The 21,538-nt window shown below is 48.4% G+C and overlaps 1 protein-coding gene across 3 annotated transcripts in view; it reads left to right on the top strand.

Moving 5' to 3' along the window:
- The first annotated feature begins 14,571 nt into the window (after positions 1-14,571).
- Positions 14,572-21,538, top strand: part of REV1 (REV1 DNA directed polymerase) — a 100,327-nt gene continuing 93,360 nt past the window's right edge. For 2 of the 3 annotated variants that reach the window (XM_054009671.1, XM_054009664.1), the window contains exon 1: positions 14,584-14,663. The gene's annotated coding sequence lies outside the window, so the exon portion shown is untranslated. Of the gene's footprint in view, positions 14,664-21,538 lie in introns of all 3 variants that reach the window. The other variant, XM_054009680.1, reaches the window with a different exon arrangement.

Below are 21,538 nucleotides of genomic sequence, written 5' to 3'. Positions count from 1 at the left end.
AGGGGGAATGCGGGGCGCTCAAGGGAGGGGAAGGGGCGGAATTGGGAAGGGGCAGAGGCGGGGCGGGGCCGGGCTGGGAAGGGGCGGAGTTGGGGGGGGAAGAGGCAAGGCCAGGGCCCCGTGGAGTGTCCTCTTTTTTTAATTTTTAAATATGGTCTAATACCCTAATAAATCAGCCATTCTATATGTGCTCAGGGGTGAAAGTAGAAATAGGGACTTACTGGTACAGGGCTGGGTGGGGCCAGCTCTGGCCCCTGGAAGGGGCGGGGCCTCGGGCAGAAAGGGCGGGGGCGAGGGGGGGTCAGAGCCAGCTTCGGCCCACCCTGTACTGGTAAGTGCCTTCCTCCGCCGGGGTAGCAGCGGCAGCTGGGGGCTCCGGCAGCAGTTTAAAGGGCCCAGGGCTCGGCTGCCACTACCACCCCGGGCCCTTTAAACTGCTGCCGGAGCCCCCAGCTGCCACTGCTACCCCAGGGATCTGGGGGCTATTTAAAGGGCCCAGGACTCCCCTGCTTCTACTGCCCCGGCCCTTTAAATAGCCCCTGGAGCCCTGGGGTAGCAGTGGCGGGGCTCCAGCGGCTATTTAAAGGGCCCAGGGCAGTAGAGGCAGCGTGATCCCGGCCCTTTAAGTAACCCTCAGAGCCCCACTGCTACTCCAGGGCTCCAGCAGTGGGGCTCTGAAGGCAATTTAAAGGGCCTGGGAGCCCCAGGCTCTTTAAATTGCCGCCTGGGGAAGCCGGGCCACCCCAGTACGGTGCACCGGCTCTTGCCGGTATGCTGTACCAGGGTGTACCGGCTTACTTTCACCTCTGTATGTGCTTCTAGCATTTGTAGAAAGCACAATTGCTTTTCCTTCTCCAGCTCCCCGCTCCCTTGCCCCATCTCCCTACTTTTCCTGCATCATTTGCTAGTAGGATAGAACCAGATTCTGATCCCATATACCAAGGTCTAACTCCATGTAATAAAAGTATAATGCACAGGACAGTGACTTTTCATATCTGGACCCACTCACTCGGATCAGTACCTACTAATTTCACTGGTTACTGTTACACTATGAAATAACTTAATTGACTTCAGTGGCAGTTCTTCACATTTTCCTCCATCCTCCCTTACCTCCGTGCAGTTACAGATCCCATGATGCACTTGCCCATGTGAAAATGTGCCAGAGCAAATGACTGACCTCCAAGGACTCTGTTTTCCAGGCATAAGTTATCCTAGAGATTCTCCCTAGCTCGGACACCCAGAAATCGCAGGCTGATCTAAAATTCCAGAACTATGGTTGTTGGATGTGGTGCTCATGCCACTGTTCAACTTACTGAACACAGAGAACTGCAGAGCAACCATATGCACTACTTCTTTACTATGGAAAAGCTGAGACAGTAGATTGATGCAAGAAGGCAATCAAGACTTTAATTGCCATGTGGACAGAAGAGACTATTCAGGCCTGTAGTGAGTCGGTGTGGCTCCCCACTGCCCCGGAAGGGAAAGAGCCCATCCGGAGGCCAGAGTGGGCAGAGCTAGGGAGTTCTGAGCCTGGCCCTCAGAGGGTCAGGCGGCGACCCGGAAGTATAAAGCCGGGCCTTCAGAGCTCAGTCTAGCCCCAGCCACCGGAGAGACCAGACATCTCCAGTCTAGCTCGGGGCAGGGAAACCGCAGTGGACCGAAGAGATCCCGAGGAGCCGCCGGGCCTGCCCGGCGCCTCCTATCCGGAGGAGCTCCCAGACTTGCTGAACGATCCCCGGCCGGACGAATCAATGGTCCAGGATCTCCCCGAGGCTGACACCAGCCCCCAGGTAGGCCCCAACGAGGAGTGTGGAAGTAGCCCGGGGCAGCCAACCCCAGTCTGGCTGCAGCACTGCCAGAGTCTATGTCAGTGTGTTGCAGCCAGGATCCCCAATGACAAAGCAGCGAGTCTTCTGCCACTGCTAGGGCCCCGGGCTGGGATGCAGTGGAGTGGGAGGGCCTGCGTCCCCCCTGCCATCCAACCCGTGGGTGGCAGTCTCCCCCTCTCCCAGGCCTGTTGAGGCTTAGGCCTATTACTGTTGCTCAGCCCTGACCTAGGGTCTGAGCTTATACATACTGTGTTACTGTTGCTCAGCCCTGACCTAGGGCCTGAGCCTATATACTTTGCTGATCGTTGCTCAGCCCTAACTGAGGGTCTGAGCCCGGATAACGTTGGTGCCCGCCCTGAGCCAGGGCTGGGCCTATTGTACTTTTCAGGACTGCAAGGGCTGCCGGGGAAGATCGTGCTGCCAGACAAAGTGCCCCAGTCCCAGGGGGTAGTGAGTTGGTGTGGCTCCCTGCCGCCCCGGAGTGGGTCGAGCCCCGGCCAACTCTTGTACAAGGCCAGTTAAGTTCTGCCAAATGCAATCCTCAGATCTCTGGATCACCTTGTAGAAAGTGGAATCCAAGGAACTGCTGGGCAGCGACAGGAGAAAATAGTCTATGGTGGTTTGATACAATTGAGTGAAGAACTCAAATAAGGTCTCTGGCAATAGTTGGACCACTTGTCCCTATTTCAAGGAGCTGGAGCAGATGCTAACATCCACACTGATCACTGAACCCATTAATCTTGTGGGCAGCGAGGATATTGAATTTGAGGAGCCAGTTGAGAAGGAGATGGAAGATGAAACTGAGGAAGTGATCTGGCAACAGAACAAGGTGCTGCCTCATTCAGGTATTGTGCAAACTCTTTATTACTCTGCAGTGTGAGTGCAATTTGTGGAATTGTCCTTGCCAGAGTAAGGCTGGGAATGGATCCAGGGCTCCTGGTGCAAGCACACGAGTTTGTTATGGTGCTGGCATGTGCCATCCTTCAGTGAGATCAAAAACGCTCTTGCTGCTATTTCCACCTTGCAATATGCCCTGCTGAGAAAATTATTTCCTCTAGCTCTGAATGTCTGAGCAACTAGTAATGTTACACACACACACACACCTCTACCTACCTACCTATATCTATATCCAGGCCCTTCCTCCAAGGCTCAATGAATTACAGGACTGATTACTGCATGGCTGCACGTCTTCATGCTTGTGATGGTCAAAGTGGCATCTGGTAAGTTCAGTGATTTGCTGCTTCTGCTAGCTCGTTGGTCCCATTTTCCCATAATGGCTAACACAAGCAAAACATTCCAAATGTATGAGGGGGGCGTTATTTTATATAGTCCAGTGAATACATTTGTGTAATTTGGTCTGGATGCCAGCTAAATTGACTAGTAATATAGGATGGACCACTCAACTTTGTATATTTTTTCCTAATACAACAAGCGCTTCTCTTTAATTATATCTACCTTATACAATCTTAACTGTCTTTGGGCTGGATTCCCTAGTTCACTCTGGCCCCTTTGCACCACGTACAAATGCTGAGAAACTCCCCATTGGTGCAAAGCCACCAGCTGCCTTGCCCCTACCCCACCATAGAGGGTGAGGCAGGAGAGGAAGGGGAGGGGCAAATTGAGGCTGAATTGATCTTCATTATGCCAGTTCTTCACTGAGGTAAAGCCCCTTGCATCACTGGTGTAAATCACAGTACCTTCTTGGCTATTCTACTTATGCCAGGACCAGGTTAATGCTGCATTAGAGAGCCACAACCAGTTCCTTCATGTCTTCCCATTCACCAAGCAGGGCTTTGATACGCTTTTGATTACTTATTTTCTTTGCAGTTCTTCTCTAATTACTTTGTTTCCTTTTGTGTTCCGTACAGATACTTTTCATTTCTTATATAAGACTCTCTCTTCACCCAAGCCCCAAGTGTTGACTCCCATTTTCTCTCATAATGCTGACCTCTTCTTCTCTTTTCCTTCCTTCTGTTGCCTTTCAGTATTAATTACCACAATCAGAATGCCTACATTGCTTTAGTGTATATTATGTTGTACATATTTCTGTTTTCATTAATTTTTTTTAAAAAATGATGAAAACAATTCAAAAATGAATATTGACTACCTTACTGGAGCAGCTACTTGTGATCTAATAAAGCCAGGGATGGGAATCCCTGTTAGCTTCTCTTACTCTTAAAAGACCAATAAGACTCATAGACTCATAGACTTTAAGGTCAGAAGGGACCATTATGATCATCTGGTCTGACCCCCTGCATGCTGCAGGCCGCAAGACCCTTCCCTGGACTCTGCCGTTGAAGTCCCCAATCCTGTGTTTTAGTGACTTCAATCGGCTGAGACCCTCCTGCTAGTGATCCCTGCCCCATGCTGCGGAGGAAGGCGAAAAACCTCCAGAGGCTCAGCCAATCTACCCTGGAGGAAAATTCCTTCCCGACCCCAAATATGGCGATCAGTAATACCCCGAGCATATAGGCAAGAGTCTCTAGCCTGACCCTTGTTGGCCATTATGCTATTCATGTACCATTGCTTGGTTTTCCTTGGCTACTATGTTTTACCATTAAACCATTCCCTCCATAAACTTATCCAACTTAATCTTAAAACCAGACAGGTCTGTCGCCCCCACCGTTTCCCTCGGAAGGCCGTTCCAATATTTCACCCCTCTGACGGTCAGAAACCTTCGTCTAATTTCAAGCCTGAACTTTCCCCCCGGCCAGTTTGTATCCATTCGTTCTCGTGTCCACATTAGTACTAAGCTGGAATAATTCCTCTCCCTCCCTTGTATTAACCCCTCTGATATATTTGAAGATAGCAATCATATCCCCCCTCAGCCTTCGCTTTGTCAGACTAAACAACCCAAGCTCCTCTAATCTCTTTTCATACGACAGGTTTTCCATTCCTCTGATCATCTTAGTCGCCCTTCTCTGCACCCGTTCCAGTTTGAGTTCATCTTTTTTAAACATTGGAGACCAGAACTGCACACAGTACTCCAAATGAGGTCTCACCAGCGCCTTATACAACGGAAGCAGGACCTCCCTATCCCTACTAGATATACCTCGCCTAATACATCCCAAGACCGCATTGGCTTTTTTCACCGCCACGTCACATTGTCGACTCATAGTCATCCTGCGGTCCACAAGGACCCCTAGGTCCTTCTCCTCTTCCGTTACTTCTAACCAATGCGTCCCCATCTTGTAACTAAAATTGTTATTATTCATCCCCAAGTGCATCACCTTACACTTTTCACTATTAAATTTCATCCTATTTCTGATACTCCAATTCACAAGCTCATTCAAGTCTCCCTGCAGAATATCCCTATCCTCCTCCGAGTTTGCAACTCCTCCCACCTTCGTATCATCCGCAAACTTTATCAGCCCACTCTTGCAATCGGTCCCGAGGTCAGTTATAAATAGATTAAATAAAATGGGTCCCAAAACCGACCCTTGAGGCACTCCACTAGTAACCTCCCTCCAACCCGACAATTCACCCTTTAATACGACCCGCTGCATTCTCCCCATTAACCAATTCCTTATCCACGTCTGGATTTTCATATCGATCCCCATGTTTTTCATTTTAACCAATAATTCCTCATGGGGTACTGTATCAAACGCTTTACTGAAATCCAGGTATATTAGGTCCACCGCATTTCCCTTATCTAATAAGTCTGTTACTTTCTCAAAGAAGGAGATCAGATTCGTTTGGCACGATCTGCCCTTCGTAAAACCATGCTGTAATTTATCGCATTTGCCATTAACCTCAAGGTCCTCAACTAGTTTCTCTTTCAGAATCTTCTCCAGCACCTTGCACACTACTGATGTTAAACTAACAGGCCTATAGTTACCCGGGTCACTTTTTTTCCCTTTCTTGAAAATAGGAACCACATTGGCTATTCTCCAGTCTAACGGGACCACCCCCGAGTTTACAGATTCATTAAATATAATTGCTAATGGGCCTGCTATTTCCCGCGCCAATTCCTTCAATATTCTCGGATGAAGATCGTCCGGTCCACCCGACTTAGTCCCATTAAGGCGTTCTAGACCAATAAGCAGGACTGCTAAAATCATAAAACCTGCATTACTTCTAAAAACCTGACACTATGGTGTTTTAGAAAATAACTACCAGACTAGCCAAGATAATGGATAATGGATATGTGCAAGTGGGGATATGCACTATATTATATAGTTGTATGTTATAAGACCAGACTATACAATAACACTTTCTTTGTTTGTCTCTAAACAACAGTGTTAGGTCAAGGAAACCACTGAAATAATCCTATGGCTATCATGTGTCTAATGAGGGCAGCATCACTATAGTAGGCTGTACTAATATGGCAATGCATGGGTTCTGAAATGTCTGTGTAATTATTAATTGTCATTGTAACATGAGACCTGTACTGTAGATTTCACTATTATAGATGACCATATATGCGCCTGTTCCTTTAGTGCATCCAAGCAGCGGCGGCTCCAGGCACCAGCGCACCAAGCAGGTGCCTGGGGCAGCAAGCCACGGGGGGCGCCCTGCTGGTCCCTGCGAGGGCAGCAGTCAGGCTGCCTTCGGTGGCATGCCTGCGGGAGGTCTGCCAGTCCCGCGGATTCGGCGGCAATTTGGCGGCAGGTATGTCGAAGCCGCGGGACCGGCGGACCTCCCGCCGAAGGCAGCCTGACTGCTGTGCTTGGGGCAGCAAAAAAGCTAGAGCCACCCCTGCATCCAAGGCTAATTTTTTACTATATCTGGTGCTGTTTAAAATAGTCCTACAATGTTTCCAAGGAATATAATAAAATACAGTGTGTCAGTTTTGGCGAGAGCTAATCTACAGGTGACTTGATCCCGTAAAGTGAGACAGTTTTCAGACACTAGTTTGGGGAAACTCATTCATAACGTGGGCTATCTCTGCAGTCTCTCTCCCACTCCACTAGATGCCAGTACAAGCAACTTGAATTCAGTGGGGGAATCTCTCAATCCTTTATTTCACTTAGTTACATTTTGTTAAACATAATTATCCTTGCACTTTAATCCCAGAGTGCAGCCATTTCTAACCAGAGCCATCATGGTAAATAGCTCAGACTGTCCTGCAATGCATGGTACTGATGAAGCAGGGTACAACATTGAGGATGAGAGATTCGGAGTCGTTGCATGCAGACCTTTTGGGCAGTCTGCAATGCAGCACCGTCTCTAAGAGATGTGACCAGATTGATTTCAAGTTAGTGCAGCGTAGGCTCCTCTTGCAATGTGTTCATCTCCCCATTAGATGTCGCTGCTGTGAGACAGATTCAGTTACAGATCCGTCAATGCTGTATGGTAATATCCTTTACCTGGCCACAGGGCTGTCGGCAAGAGACAGACTGTAAAGTTGTTGCAGTGCTGGCTAGAAGTGTCTGTGCAATGATCCTCTCCCATGAGAATTGACTGGGGATTACATTTAGTCAATGCAACGTTATGGCTAAACATTCTTTACGTGTCTGTCCTTACATCAATAGCTGTTTTATTTAATAAACCTAGAAGAGTGCTGCATGCAGTCTGAACTACTATTTTATATATATAAATGTGTGTGTCAGTAAAATAGTGTCAAGCAGACTGTGGCTACATATAGATATAAATACTAAGGGGGTGAATATAGCTATATTTGTGATGTCCAACCTTTTGAACGGGAGGGCTGAGCATATTATTTCAAAAACGCCAAGGGGCCACAATCAGTACTTAGGGGCAGATTCTCTCTACTGTTCCGTCTCCTGTGTGCTGCCTGCGTGGAAAATGCATGCAGGTCCAATGCTAGGGATTCCACCAGCATACTGGTTTCATGAGGACAGGAAGGGGGAGTAACTAGACCATGTTGTGTTCTGGCTATCCCCAGCTGGTTTATGGCCTGTAAGGGACTGCTGCCAGCTGCCTTAAGTTAGAGCAGCCTCCGGACTGCTCTAACTTGGACTGGAGTGGAGAATCAGGGACCTGTAACTGGTTGTTGGTTCTCATCTTCTCCTCTCTTGGGCTCTCCTGGGTGACTGTAGGGAGAGCATCTTTTGCAGAGTGCTCCCCTTGTCTTCAGTAGACCCAAATGCACTCCAATCTTGCTTGTCCTGGGGCTTCCACAGCCCAACAGGAAAGCAGGCAATGGAGTAGTCAGGGCTAGGCTCCTTCCTCTGTGATGCAACAGGCAGCCAGCAGAGTTGTCCTTGCAACCATAATTCCACTCTTTCTGCATATGTATTGTGATAGTCTTTCATTACATGAATAACCCTGGGAATGAGGGCGGTCTATAGATATGCATATGGGGACAGATCCTTGGCTGTGCCAAGGAAGGGGCTGGCTTTACATGTCACTCCAACATAAAGTAGAGTAGTCGGAGGACAGGAAGGGGGAATAGATAGATAGATATCTAAATTTATGCTGGCTCACAACCGTCCATAGAGACATTTTGGCAGCCAAGAATCCCTAGAGCACAGGGTGCTGGGCCAGGTCCCCTATATTGAGCCTGGTAAGAAAAGTAGTATGGGAGCCTCTATTGTAGTGCTATATTCTCTGGGGATTCCCCAGCCATTTAAACTATGTTAAACTATGTGTTGCATGGAATTATGAGATTAACACTTTATTGTAACAGAGAGCAGAATTCGGCCCTGAAAAAGTGTGTGCGAATGTAAATATTGTTATATAATATGTATATTACAGGGGGTCCCTGGTACACATCTCCCCCTTATCCATTGTTTTGGATATCCATCGCTCATCAATAGGGGAATGTGTTCCAATTTACATTGGTCCTGATCCACATTTGTCATTTGCACAGATCGGGACTGACGTGAATTGGAACATGTTCCCCTATTGTACTTGCGTCCGCCGACCATGTTCAAGGCTTATTACCTATGGAGGATGTTCTCCATGCTGATTAAGGAGACAGCAGGTGAAGGAAAGCCCAGTGTAAAGGAGTTTTGGAAGTCCTACACCATCTTGAATGGTGTGGAAAACATTGATGCGTCGGGGGAAGAGGTCACTTTGCAATGTATGAACGGTGTTTGGCGTCGTGCATGGCTAGATGCTGTCCGCAGCTTCGTGGGATTTGATGCCGTTCCTGCTCTCGAGCAAGAAATTGTCAAGTGGGTGAAGGGTGTCACCTTCAAGGAGGTGGAGGAGGAGGATGTATGAGAGTTGTTGGAATCTCACACTGAACAACTGACAAATGAGGAACTGATTGAGCTGGACCAACACAGATATCCGCAGAAAGCAAGGACAGTGATGACAATGACGTAAGGCAGGAAGCCAGGAGTCTGACGACAAAGTTTCTCTCCTGTTTCTTTGGATTGCTGGATGAGACGACGAAAACCATACAGAGCGGTGATCCTTTTCGTGAACAGTTTACCAAAGTCTCCAGGGCTCTCAGTGATACAGTGGTTTGCTACAGGAAGATCTATGGTTCAAAGATTCATGCAGGGGAGCAGACATAGATTAAAATCCTTTTTTAAGACTTCTGCAACCAAAAAGCCAGCCCAAGAAAACTCAGCCACCACCCCTACCGAAGTTTAGCATAATTGACACCATTTTATCCTATATTACTGTACTGTATTTACTGTATTAAAATGTTCTATGTGTTTGAACAGTGTTAGTAGGATTCTGTTATTTTGTTCAATGTTTTATGTGTAAAATGTGTACTGTATAACCCGTCATTGTAAAAAGGTACACTGTTTAGGTGAAAAGAGCATTGTCATAGGCGAGTGTAGTGAAGTTGTGAATGCATCTCCCTCCCCTTATTCCATTATTTCTTATGGGGGAAAAAATTCCCCAGTATACGTCGTTTTGGTATCCATCGCCCTTTTCAAGAATACAACCCAAATATATACAAGCCCCCCCCCCCCCAATACACTAATGCCAAAAGCCCTTCATTCTGGCCCTATTGTCCTGGTTCTGTATAAACGTGGGAATGTACAGTCACCCTCTGCAAAAGTTTACAATCTAGGGCTTGATTCAAAGCCCATTGAAGTCAATGTTTTATTTATTTTATTTTTTTTCTGTTAACTTCAGTGGGCTTTGGATCAGGTCTTGATCCTGTAAATACTTACACATGTGAGCAGCCAGATTGAATTTAAGGGCGTTACCCATGTGCATAACAGTTCATTCCTGATCCTGCAAATACATCTGCAGGGGTAGAGCCCGAAAGCCAGTGGGGTTCCATGTGTGCTCAGAGGCCAGCCTGTGAAGCTGCAGCACAGCAGGGTGTAAGAGTACACACACAGAGGGGAGAGGGAAGGTTGGTGACACTTCTTGTTAATTTTGTCTCATTTTAATTTTTTTTTTTAAATATCCCTGTCTGGTTTCCTCTAAAACAGAAGTCCCCAAACTGTGGTTCTCACTCCCCTAGGGAGGCGTGGAAGAATGTTCAGGGGAGCACGGCTGGGGCCAGTGCCAGCATCCACAGAGGGCAGGGAGGGAGCACCACCCCCTCTGTTCTTGGCCCCAGCTACTGCCCCTGCACCCAGGGCTCTGCACTCAGGACACTGGTGCCGGGCTCCACTCCCAGCCCCATGACCAGGGCCCCGCACCCAGGGCTCTGTGCCTGGTGCCCTGGCTGCCGGCCTCTGCTCTTGGCCCTAGCCCTGCCTCCAGTTGTGGCCCCAGCCTCAGCCCCCTTACCCCCATCCATGACCCCACCTCATGGAGCTGCAGCCCTGCTCCCAGCCCCAACTTGGCAGGGGGGGAGTGCAAGATAAAATTTGGAGACCACTGCTCTAAAATAATTTGTGTGTGTGTGTGCTGAGAGAGAGATTTAAGCCCCAGTGCTGCAACTGGATCCATCTGCGTGGACTCTCAGGCATTTGGGCAAGTTGGAACTGGAACAGATTTCATGGGACACCTTGAGATAGACTGTGGCCAGTGTGTCTGTATGGGTGATGTATGTCTCTAAATTGGTGTCCCCCAGATAATATGTCAAATAATGTGGAAAAAACACACGCAGCCAGGGAGCCCTTCTAAAATTATTTACCTTACCCCCAGTTCAGATACTTCCCTTGAGGTATGGTCAAAAGAAGCAATGTTCCCTCTAATTTTTTACATCCATGTGTAGAATTTAATTTTGTTATATGCACCAATATGGAGGTGATGTGTGGTGGGGGTGGGGCTGAAGGGTTCAGAGTGTGAGAAGGGGCTCAGGGCTGGGGCAGAGGGTTGGGGTGAGGGCTCGAGGTGGGACAGGGATGAGGGATTGGGAGTGCAGTCTGCCCCGGGGCTGCAGTGGGGAGAGAGGACTTCCCCCCCCCAGCCCTCTCTCTCTCTCTCTCTCACAGCAGCAGCCCAGGGCCAGGGATAGGCACCTATCCCCGGCGAAGGCAGCTCTGGGGCTTGGGCCAAGGTGCCTCTCCCCAGCCTCAGGAGCTCCGGGACTGGGGCCGGAGGAGAAGTGCCTCTCCAGTCCAGGGTCCTGTGGCTGCACGCCTGCATGGCCCTTGATAGCCTTAGAGGGAACTTAGATCAGAAGAACTAATTATCTCAACACACAAAAGTAGAGATGTCATCGGATCAGACTACAGAGGTATCTGCAGCAGCAGCGACAAACTATTCCTGTATTCTATAGCACCCTCAATAAAAGAATAAAACAGTGTTGCAGATTCTGTGTAGGGTGTTATGTAAAGCCAGGGCCGGCTCTAGGTTTTTTGCCGCCCCAAGCAAAAAAATTTTTGGCTGCCCCCCACCCTAGCCTTGGGCTCCCCCCCACACACCCCTACCTCCCCAGCCCTGGGCTCCCCCCCACCAGTTCTGACTCCGCCTGCTCCCCTCTCACCTCCACCCGGTCCAGCGCTGGCAGGGTTGGGGTAAGCAGCGGGGGTCCCGGGCCGTGCCTCAGCCCAGGGTCCCTCCAGCCAGGGCTCCTGCCTCCAGGACCGGCCGGGACCCAGGAGGGCAGAGCTGGGGCACTGCCCCAGCAGGTGACTGAGGAGCTGGCGCAGAGTAGCCCCAGAGGGAGTGGAGCCCTGGAGAGCGGGACGCAGGCCCCGAACGGCAGCGCCCCAGGCACCGGTCCCCACTATGGCCCCACTGCTGCTGCTGCTCCTGGTCGCCCTGCCGCAGTCCCTGGGTGGCTCGGGCTGCTTCGCCCAGCCCCAGCTGCGGCGCTGGGGGCGGCGACCCTGCGGCACCTGCAGGCAGCTCTGTGTGCCCCACGCAGTGGTCCCCAGCCCGAGTGTCCCACGCTTGGAGCCTGCTCAACCCAGTCACAAGGTACGGGCGCTGCTCCCCAACACGAACCACAGCGGTCCCAGGGTGCTCCCCCCCTGCACTACTGTTGGCAGAGCTGGCTCTAGGCTTTCGCCACCCTAAGCAAACAAAAAACGATGGCCGGAATGCTGCCCCTGAAAATGTGCTGCCCCAAGCACGTGCTTGGTTTGCTGGTGCCTAGAGCCGGCCCTGTGTAAAGCCTCCGCTCAAATGCAATTGTAAGATCTGTAACTTGTATCATTAAGTTCTGCAACCTTTTTGCAGATTTTGTAACTTCAGTTATTGTTAGCATAGCCTTTTAAGTGTTGTAACCTTTGCAAGCTCTGTAACCTTTTCAAGTTACCACTAGTATGAACTTCCAAGCTTTGTAATATCCCATCCCTCAGAGACAGTGTGAAGGAGGGAGTGTGAACAAGGGAGTGTATGTGGGACTGGGCAGAGAGGAGCTGCAAGGAGAAAGGAGCCCAGAGACAGGAGCCAGGTGTGTCTGATATAATTTGCCCTGAGAAGGCAATCACGAAGTGCTGTAAAGAGAAGAAGAACCTGGTATGCATGAAAGGAATAGGCCTGGGAATGCTTCTCAGTGACGGACACCGAAGGGAAACTCAGTGTACGCGACAGGAGCTGCCCAGTTCCAGAAAAAGGAAGCAGCCATGCGCACAAGCAGCTGCTCAGCAGCCTGGATTCGTGGCCGCAGGCCGACACCCCAGATCTCCCCCGCTTCAGCCTCTCTGTCTCCGTGCTGTCTCCGGTAACTCTCCGCCTGTGTAAGTGTGTGGGTGCATGAGGGTATGAATACTGTGGATGCATGAGGGTATGAATGCAGTGAATGTGTGCGTGTATGAATAAGCTCCATCTCTTTTCCAGCTGACCCAACAGCAGCATCGTAATAAAACTAATACAAGTGTGACCCTGGGGAACAGAGGTAACATAGGGGAACTCTTTGCTGGAATAAGGCTGGCTCCTGAGTTAGCAGTTCCCCCTGCTCCTGCATAGGGAACATATATCATTGGAAGGAGCATGCCTCTGTTATGGTAATTCTTTGTTGGCAGTGGGATCTCTGAAGGGCCCTTGCACCAGTGGTCCAAATCAGTGTTTCTTAAACATATCCCTGGAGGTACACAGAGATCTTCCAGGGGTACATCAATTCATCTAGATATTTATCTAATTTTACAACAGGCGACATAAAAAGCACTTGTGAAGTCAGTACAAACTGAAATTTCATACAGAGGATGACTTTATACTGCTCTATACACTGAAATGCAAGCACCATATTTACATTCCAATTGATTTATAATTCTAAGGTAAAAGTGAGAACATAAGCAATTTTTCAGTACCAGTGTGCTGTGACATTTTGTATTTTTATGTCTGATTTTGTAAACAAGTAGGTTTTAAGTGAGGTAAAACTTGGTGTGTGCAAGACAAATCAGACTCCTGAAAGGGGTACAGTAGTCTGGAAAGGTGGAGAAGAGCCAAGGGTGAGGTGGCGGCTCACACACCTTAACTTCCACTGGGGTTGGCTGACTGTGCCTCAAGGAGCTGTAATTTGCCTCTGATCTCAAGACTTTCCCCTAGTACTGAGCTTAGTTGGGGAGGGCTTGAGAGTGTAGCCTAGTATTTGACCACCTACACAGTAACCCACGAAGGGCAAGCGGGATCTCTCCCTGAGAAGCGCCCCTCCCCAAACCTTCACCCTGCAGCGCTGCTGATCAATAAACATGTAAAAGAAAAACATTCCTCGAGAGTATGAAAAAATGTTTACCTGCTTTAGCGGGGCCAAAGTTTTTGATTCCTCTCTCTCCCCGCCAGCTGCCCCCCTCCCTGCTGTGCAATGGGGTAGAATTACCCCCCATTAATCACATACCCGGGATGGACAAGCTGGGGCGGGGGGAGCCACGCACACCCGGGCCAGGGACTTTTCTTAGAGCGGTGAAAGCAGGTTCCTCCCACGCCCGGGAACCACCAAAGGCGGACCCGTGCCAGCCGGGCGGAGGAGAGCTGAGTGCAACCCAGCCCCGCTGCCGCCCGTCAGGGTGCACAGGGCGCTCCGTGCGGGGAGCAGGCTCCAGAGGCTGCAGCGCACATGGGCTGCGGCGCCCTGGCTGGCTAGAGAGTCATTTGGCGCAGTCGTTGCCCCCCAAAATTGCTGCCTGTCATTTGGCTGCGGCGCTCCTCACGCTTGCAGAGCAGCCCTTTCCCCGCTAGAGGGCGCAGCTAGCTCCCCCCGCGCAGCCAATGAGCTGCTGATAAGCGGGATCGGACGGCGCGAGCTTTTTTTTTTTTTTTGACCGCTTTCCAGACGGTCACGTGCCTAGTTCTCTCGGCGGTGACGGCTGCGCTGCACGCGACTTCTCAAGGGCGCGCGCCACTAGGGGGCGCCCTGGGCAGCTGGCGCGAGGCTTGTTGACCGAGCGGCGGTTGGTGGCGCGAGACTCTCTCGCGCCGTGTGTGACGCGTTCACAGGAAGAAGGGGGTGGGCGGGAGGAGCTGGGGACACCGAGGGGGGCGGGGGGAGAGTGCGGGCCGGGGCTGCCGGAGAGGAACGAAGCGGGTGGGAGGGGGAGCGCGATGTGAAGCCCCTACACGGCCCGGCCGGGCAGGCGGCGCCGCCTGGGAATGTGCGTCTGGCAGACGCGGCGACAGGTGAGCCACGGGGCGGCTGAGCGAGCGGGCCCCTTCCCCGCGCGGTGCGTTCCGGCCCCCTGAGCGCCCGGCGCGTGGAGAGGCGGCCGGGCCCGCGGCCTGCCCCCAACTGCTAGTGACTCCGGCAGCGCTTCCCCGCGCGCGCCCGCAGCCGCTGCAGGAGGCGGGTGCGGGGCCGCGTAACCGCCCTCCCCCCGCCAGTGGCCCGCGCGGGGAGGGGTCGGCGGGGGTCGCGAGCTGCAACTTGCCCGGGTCCGGGCGTGCTGCTGTTAAACCTGCCTGTCTGGGTCACTCAGATCCCCCCTCCCCGCACCCGTCCGTGTCACATGGGGCCGCTGCCTCAGACACAACACTGGCCAGGGCAGAGCCGGAGTGGTGCAGCCCGGATCCCAGCCCCGGGGCAGTGCGGGGAGAAGAGCCCGTGGCACGGGCCAACCCCCCACCCTCGCTCCCCGCTCCGCAACACCCACACGTCCGGGCAGCGAGCTAGAGCAGCGTGCGTCTGTCTGCGGCTTCCCAGCCTGTCTGTCACGGCGATGAGCCTGTGTAAGTGTGGCATAGCTGAAAGGAAGGGGTCTGCCTGTGGGAATACAGGCTCGCAGTGTTTCAGTACGCGCTCGGCGTGTTTCCTGACGCCACTCTCCGCCGCTCACCCTGCTGCCTTGTTTTGCTACCGCCTTAGCAGTGAATCGACCCAGGATAGTAAGCAACAGCTGATGAGAAAAAATGCGCATTGTTACTCTTAAATTGGGGATTGTGGGAGCGAAGAGTGGTCAGTGCTGAGTGTCTAGGTTTGTTGACATCAATCGAACACTGCAAGATTTCATCGTTTTTAATGTGTTGCTGCTGCTCATGTCTAAAATACTACCAAATAATGAAAGATAAAGATTCCTTGTGTGTGTTTGTGGATAAGATACAGATGTTTGTTCTTGAAGCACTTTTCCTTTCCTTTTTATTTTAAGAGCCAGGTCTAATGTGAAAATTCAATTGCATAATCCAAAAAAAGCAGGAGACTATTGATAGTAATTATGCTGTCCAAAAGGTGTAGAAAAATAAGCTCACATAGAGATGGTTTAATTACCTGTAGCTGCCAGAGGTCATAGTTAACATAGAACTATTCCAGAGACTAGCCTATTAAGAGTCAAGATAATTAACACACAAATCCAAAATCTCTGCAGACCTCTTCCTTTGCTATCTTGTCTCAAGTGTGTTGTTAGTGGCCCCACATCACATTGGTCTTTTGTTCTATCCCTTTCTTTCGCTGGATTATTTGACTGAATCTCTTAACTTGTTAGTGAATAATTCCTCCCTGTCAAACTGGAGGTCATTGGTAGGACAGCATTAGGAAACAAACTCCTTACAGCACCTGACTTGTTCTTGGCTTGTGAATAATTAATGATTCTTAACTACTTTGCACATGTTTGTTTTTAAGGGGTAAGAATTCAGGTAGCAAAAAATGGCTTAACAAATATTTAGAGTCCTTGTAGTAAAATGTCTGACTTCTTGTGGATAGCACATTTGTCTTCAATGTTATTCAGTAGATCACTATTCCCTGTATTACTGGTCAAATATAGTAGTGATCAGGGCTTTCTGGATGGTGTATTTAATTTTCCCTTCCTATTGACCAATGAAATATAGGTATATTGTGGGGGGATAGCACTGTCTCTGGGCACTGGGCTTCAGGCTATCTTGCTGTTGACTCCCTTGACCTAGAAGGTACTGGTCTAGAGAAGGTTTCAGAGTGGTAGCTGTGTTCGTCTGTATCAGCAAAAAGAACAAGGAGTACTTGTGGCATCTTAGAGACTAACAGATTTATTTGGGCATAAGCTTCATGGGCTAAAACCCACTTCATCGGATGCATACAGTGGAAAATACAGTAGGAAGATATATATACATAGAGAACATGAAAAAATGGGTGTTTCCATACCAACTCTGAGACTAATCAATTAAGGTGGGCTATTATCAGCAGGAGGGGAAAAAACTTTTGTAGTGATAATCAGGATGGCCCATTTCAAACAGTTGACAAGAAGGTGTGAGTAACAGTAGGGGAAAAATTAGCATGGGGAAATAGTTTTTACTTTATGTAATGAGCCATCCACTCCCAGTCTTTATTCAAGCCTAACTTAATGGTGTCCAGTTTACAAATTAATTCCAATTCTGCCGTTTCTTGTTGGAGTCTGTTTTTGAAGTTTGTTTGTTGGAGAATTGCAACTTTTAGGTCTGTAATTGAGTGAACAGGGAGGTTGAAGTGTTCTGCGACTGGTTTTTGAACGTTATAATTCTTGACGTCTGATTCGTGTCCATTTATTCTTTTGCGTAGAGACTGTCCGGTTTGGCCAATGTAAATGGCAGAGGGGCATTGCTGGCACATGCTGGCATATATCACATTGGTAGATGTGCAGGTGAATGAGCCTCTGATGGTGTGGCTGATGTGAATAGGTCCTATGATGGTGTCCCTTGAATAGATATGTGGACAGAGTTGGCAACGGGCTTTGTTGCAAGGTAGGTTCCTGGGTTAGTGTTTTTGTTGCGTGGTGTGTGGTTGCTGGTGAGTATTTGCTTCAGGTTGGGGGGCTGTCTGTAAGTGAGGACAGGCCTGTCTCCCAAGATCTGTGAGTGTGAGGGATTGTCCTTCAGGATAGGTTGTAGATCCTTGATGATGCGCTGGAGAAGTTTTAGTTCGGGACTGAAGGTGACGGTTAGTAGCGTTCTCTTACTTTCTTTGTTGGACCTGTCCTGTAGTAGGTGACTTCTGGGTATTCTTCTGGCTCTGTCAATCTGTTTCTTCACTTCAGCGGGTAGGTATTGTAGTTTTAAGAACGCTTGATAGAGATCTTGTAGGCGTTTGTCTCTGTCTGAGGGATTGGAGCAAATGCGGCTGTATCTTAGTGTCATGTCAGATTTTTCACATGGTTACTGTTTTAGCTACTCTAAGGAACAAATATTAAGAGTTAGGCCAGTAAGTGTAAAAATAGGATTTGCAGCAGGTAGAGAAATTTAGTTACCACTGTGAGGCAAAAAAAAAGAAAAAGGTAAATTCACTTGTCCTCAGCAGTGAGTGAAAGATAAATGTGGTTGATCCCACTATGCATTTTCCCAATTTAATCTTTGCTAAATAGTAATAATTTTACAAAGGAGAATATTTTCCCCTCCTTGAATTAGATATTTGCAAAAAAAAAAAAAAAAAAAATTGACAGATATATTTTCCTTTCTGAGAGTTCCTGACTCTTATTAGCAGAAGTTTTGGGTAGTAGGTGTATAGGGAGGGAACTAAATCTCATAATACTGAAAATTCTTCATTAAAGGAATACTATTGGGACCAGACTGGTGGTAGTTCTGTGCTCTCCAGGGGGAGCAGCAGAACAAGAGGAAAGGGAGCAGAAAAAATGAGACCTGCCATGGAATTGTTCAGGGCCTTGAGAGAGAGCAACTTGAATGCAGAAAGAAATGGCCTGAGCACCATGCAAGGAAGATGATTTCTTTGGGACCCTATGTAAATATATTATATGAGTTACTCTAGCTTTTTCATTGAAAAAAAATTACGTAGCACTTTCTGTACTTCGTTGTGCCTATCTTCTCCATTTTGGAAAACAGACGATATTGCAATTGAAAATACTAATATTGTCAGGAATGGAGGATTCTTGTTATGTGCTGCCAGCTAAGTTTAAGGATGGTGCACTGGCAATCATGGTGTAGAAATCCAAAATAATATAGTGTGTGGACCTGGGGGAGAAAGATTTGGTCATTCCACTTGCCAGCTCCTTCAGAAGAAAGGAATGTACAAGATAGCTTTAAATTCCGTGGGTTGGGGAGCACATTCACTATAGGCCTCTGTTCTCAAAACTGACTGAAGAGTATCACTGCTTTGGAGTTGCACATTGTGGCTGTTCGATCCATCTGAGGGGTATCTGAAGCTTGGTATATCAATTGGAATGCTTCCTGATGAGCTTTCACTCTTTCTGATATAATTGACTAGCAGAGGCAGTCCACAGTCACATTGTGGATCACTGCAAAATTTGACTCTGAGGAGGCTAAAAAGTGGTGACTTGTGAAACTTAGGGCTTGTCTGCACTTACAGCTGCCTTGCTGTAGCACTTAGTGAAGATGGTACCTATGCTGATGGAAGAGCTTCTCCTGTTGGGTGTAGGTACTCCACCTCCCCAACAGGTGGTAACTTTGTCTAGAAGCGCTGAGCAATGTAGATATATCAAAATAAGTTTGTAGTGTAGACCAATGCTTACTTTTCATTCTAAAGTTTTGAGTCTCTCACTTGGTAGTTTGTCTGCCACAGTCCTGAGAATGTCTGTCAGAAACCAGACTGCTTTGCTATAAGAAGAGAGAGCTGACTGCACTACTTGGGTTTTTGGGTCTTTGTATGTTGTTCACCATGTTTCCTAACCATTGATACCTGGTCGAATCACAACTCCTCGTATCTGGCTTGTCTGAATTCAGCTACCACCATTTCAGCTTCTTGATTTATGGAGGATAGGCGATTACAGTAATCCTGGCAATGGGGAAACTAATAGCAGATGAAAAAATACTGCATTAGGCACATATTCAAGCATGATCATTCTAGCAGATACAAAGAGATTGCCTGGGATCCCAGGCAATTTGAGGGATCCCGTGAGCACATGCACTCATCCCTCAAGCTTCTACCCGTCCTAGCATTGAGGGTATAAACAGCTCCACTGCTCCATAATGGTCCCCAGTTCCTTTCCTTGTATTTCAGCAAAAGCAAAAACTTTCCTTTTTTTTTAAACTTTTTTTTTGTTCTTACTGCAACTTGTGTTAATGATTTTGTTGGGGGGCAAAGGAAAGGGAATTAATTTAGAGCTTCAGATTATGTTATTGTTGCTGTCAGTGGTGGATCCAGTTTAGAAGAAGATGAAATTTCTCTAAAAATGTTCTTGCACGCACAATTTTCCTTCATCAAGTGGTCATGAATAGTGACTTCTCTTGGCTATGACCTGTGAGGTGTGCATGGCTTTTTCCCATTGAGCATAGAAGTCCGTCTCTTTTAATGAAAGAGGCTGTGAAATACGGTTTCAAGAAAGTCTTCTGTTAAAGGGGACTGTCCCAGCACTAATGTGGCTCAGAAAATCATAATGCCAAAGCTGCAGTGGTTTTACGGGCTGAAAGGGTTTGCACAAAAGAAAGATCAGTCCATATATCCTCTTCTAAAGAGCACCAGAGACTCTGGGAGTTGGGAAGGGTGCAACTGGCTTTCTCCTAAAGGCTCTGTGCTAGGAGGGAGAGCTCTGCTAGCATTTGGGCATGTGGATTGGCCTGTGAGGTCAGTCTCCCTAGAGCAGGGGTTCTCAAACTGGGGGTTGGGACCCCTCAGGGAGTCATGAGGTTATTACAGGGGGGTTGCGAGCTGTCAGCCTCCACCCCAAACCCTGTTTTGCCTCCAGCATTTATAGTGGTGTTATGCGTTAAAAACACTTTTTTATATATTTAAGGGGGGTTGCACTCAGAGGCTTGCTATATGAAAGGGGTCACCAGTACAAAAGTCTGAGAACCCCTGCCCTAGAGCCTGGGAGTCCCGTTTCCTCAGATCTGGGCCACTTGGTACTATCTCTGCATATTGACTGTGGAATTCATTTGCCTGAACCCTTACAAACTGAACTCTTAGGACCCCACTGGATGGGTTGGCAGAAGAGGTGGACTGTCCTTTGCATTGAACCCAGTGATACCAAAATTGTTATTTCTTCTTAGAAGACTTTGAGAAGAATAAGATATGCAGATGGCAGCATGCCTGATAGCTCCAGATGACTGTAAGGTCCTCCTTAATGGTGTCCTGCAAAGATGGGTGGTCGGCAGTTTGTGCCATTTGGGTGTGATGCATGTTTGTGTGTTTCTCCTGTATTATGTAAAAAGTGGTATGTAAGATTTGTTTTATCTGTTTGTGTTTTACAATAGAAATTTGGGACATGGTGGTTTTCTTGGACTGGAGAGCTGGTAAGACTGACAGATAAAACAGTAGTAAAATCAGATTGAGAGCAGAAGCCATTTTTATTCAGACTATATTTAAAGAGATGCTGTTGAGTTGTATTTCTGGAATTGTCCAATTTAAAAACTGCTTCTAATAAAGCAGCCTTTAAATATTATAAGAATGGCCATATTGGATCAGACCAATGGTCCATCTAGCTCAGTATCCTGTCTTCTTACAGTGGCCAGTGCCAGACGATTCAAAGAGAATGAACAGAACAAGGCAATTATTGAATGATTCATCCCTTATCTAGTCCCAGCTTCTGGCAGTCAGAGGCTTAGGGATACCCAGAGCATGGGGTTGCATTCCTGACCATTAGGGATGTAAATATCCATTTAAAGCAACAGAGAGTCCTGTGGCACCTTTAAGACTAACAGATGTATTGGCGCATAAGCTTTCGTGGGTGAATGCCCACTTCATCGGATAACAAGCATCCGACGAAGTGGGCATTCACCCATGAAAGCTTATGCTCCAATACATCTGTTAGTCTTAAAGGTGCCACAGGACACTCTGTTGCTTTTTACAGATCCAGACTAACACGGCTACCCCTCTGATACTTAATATCCATTTAAAAAGTTAAGCATTTAAACAATTAAAATTATGTCATTTAAACAGTTAACCGATTAAAGGGAAAGGGGCCGGGTTGGCTGGCCAGCACGGGTGGGGGTCTAACAGTTAGGGTCGGATAACCAGTAAGACTAAAGCTTAGTATTTTACATTCCCTACTGGCCATTTTGTCTAATACCCATTGATGGACCTATCCATGAACTTGTCTAATTTTGAACCCCGTTATGCTTTTTGGCCTTCACATCATCCCCGGCAATGAGTTCCCATTGTGTGACGAAGTACAGTAAACCCTTGTTGGTAGCAACATGTTGGCGCC

This window comes from Malaclemys terrapin, chromosome 1 (assembly GCF_027887155.1).
Source record: "Malaclemys terrapin pileata isolate rMalTer1 chromosome 1, rMalTer1.hap1, whole genome shotgun sequence".
NCBI lineage: Eukaryota > Metazoa > Chordata > Testudines > Emydidae > Malaclemys > Malaclemys terrapin.
The sequence above is the reverse complement of the archived record's forward strand: the minus strand, read 5'-3'. Positions and strand labels throughout refer to the sequence as shown.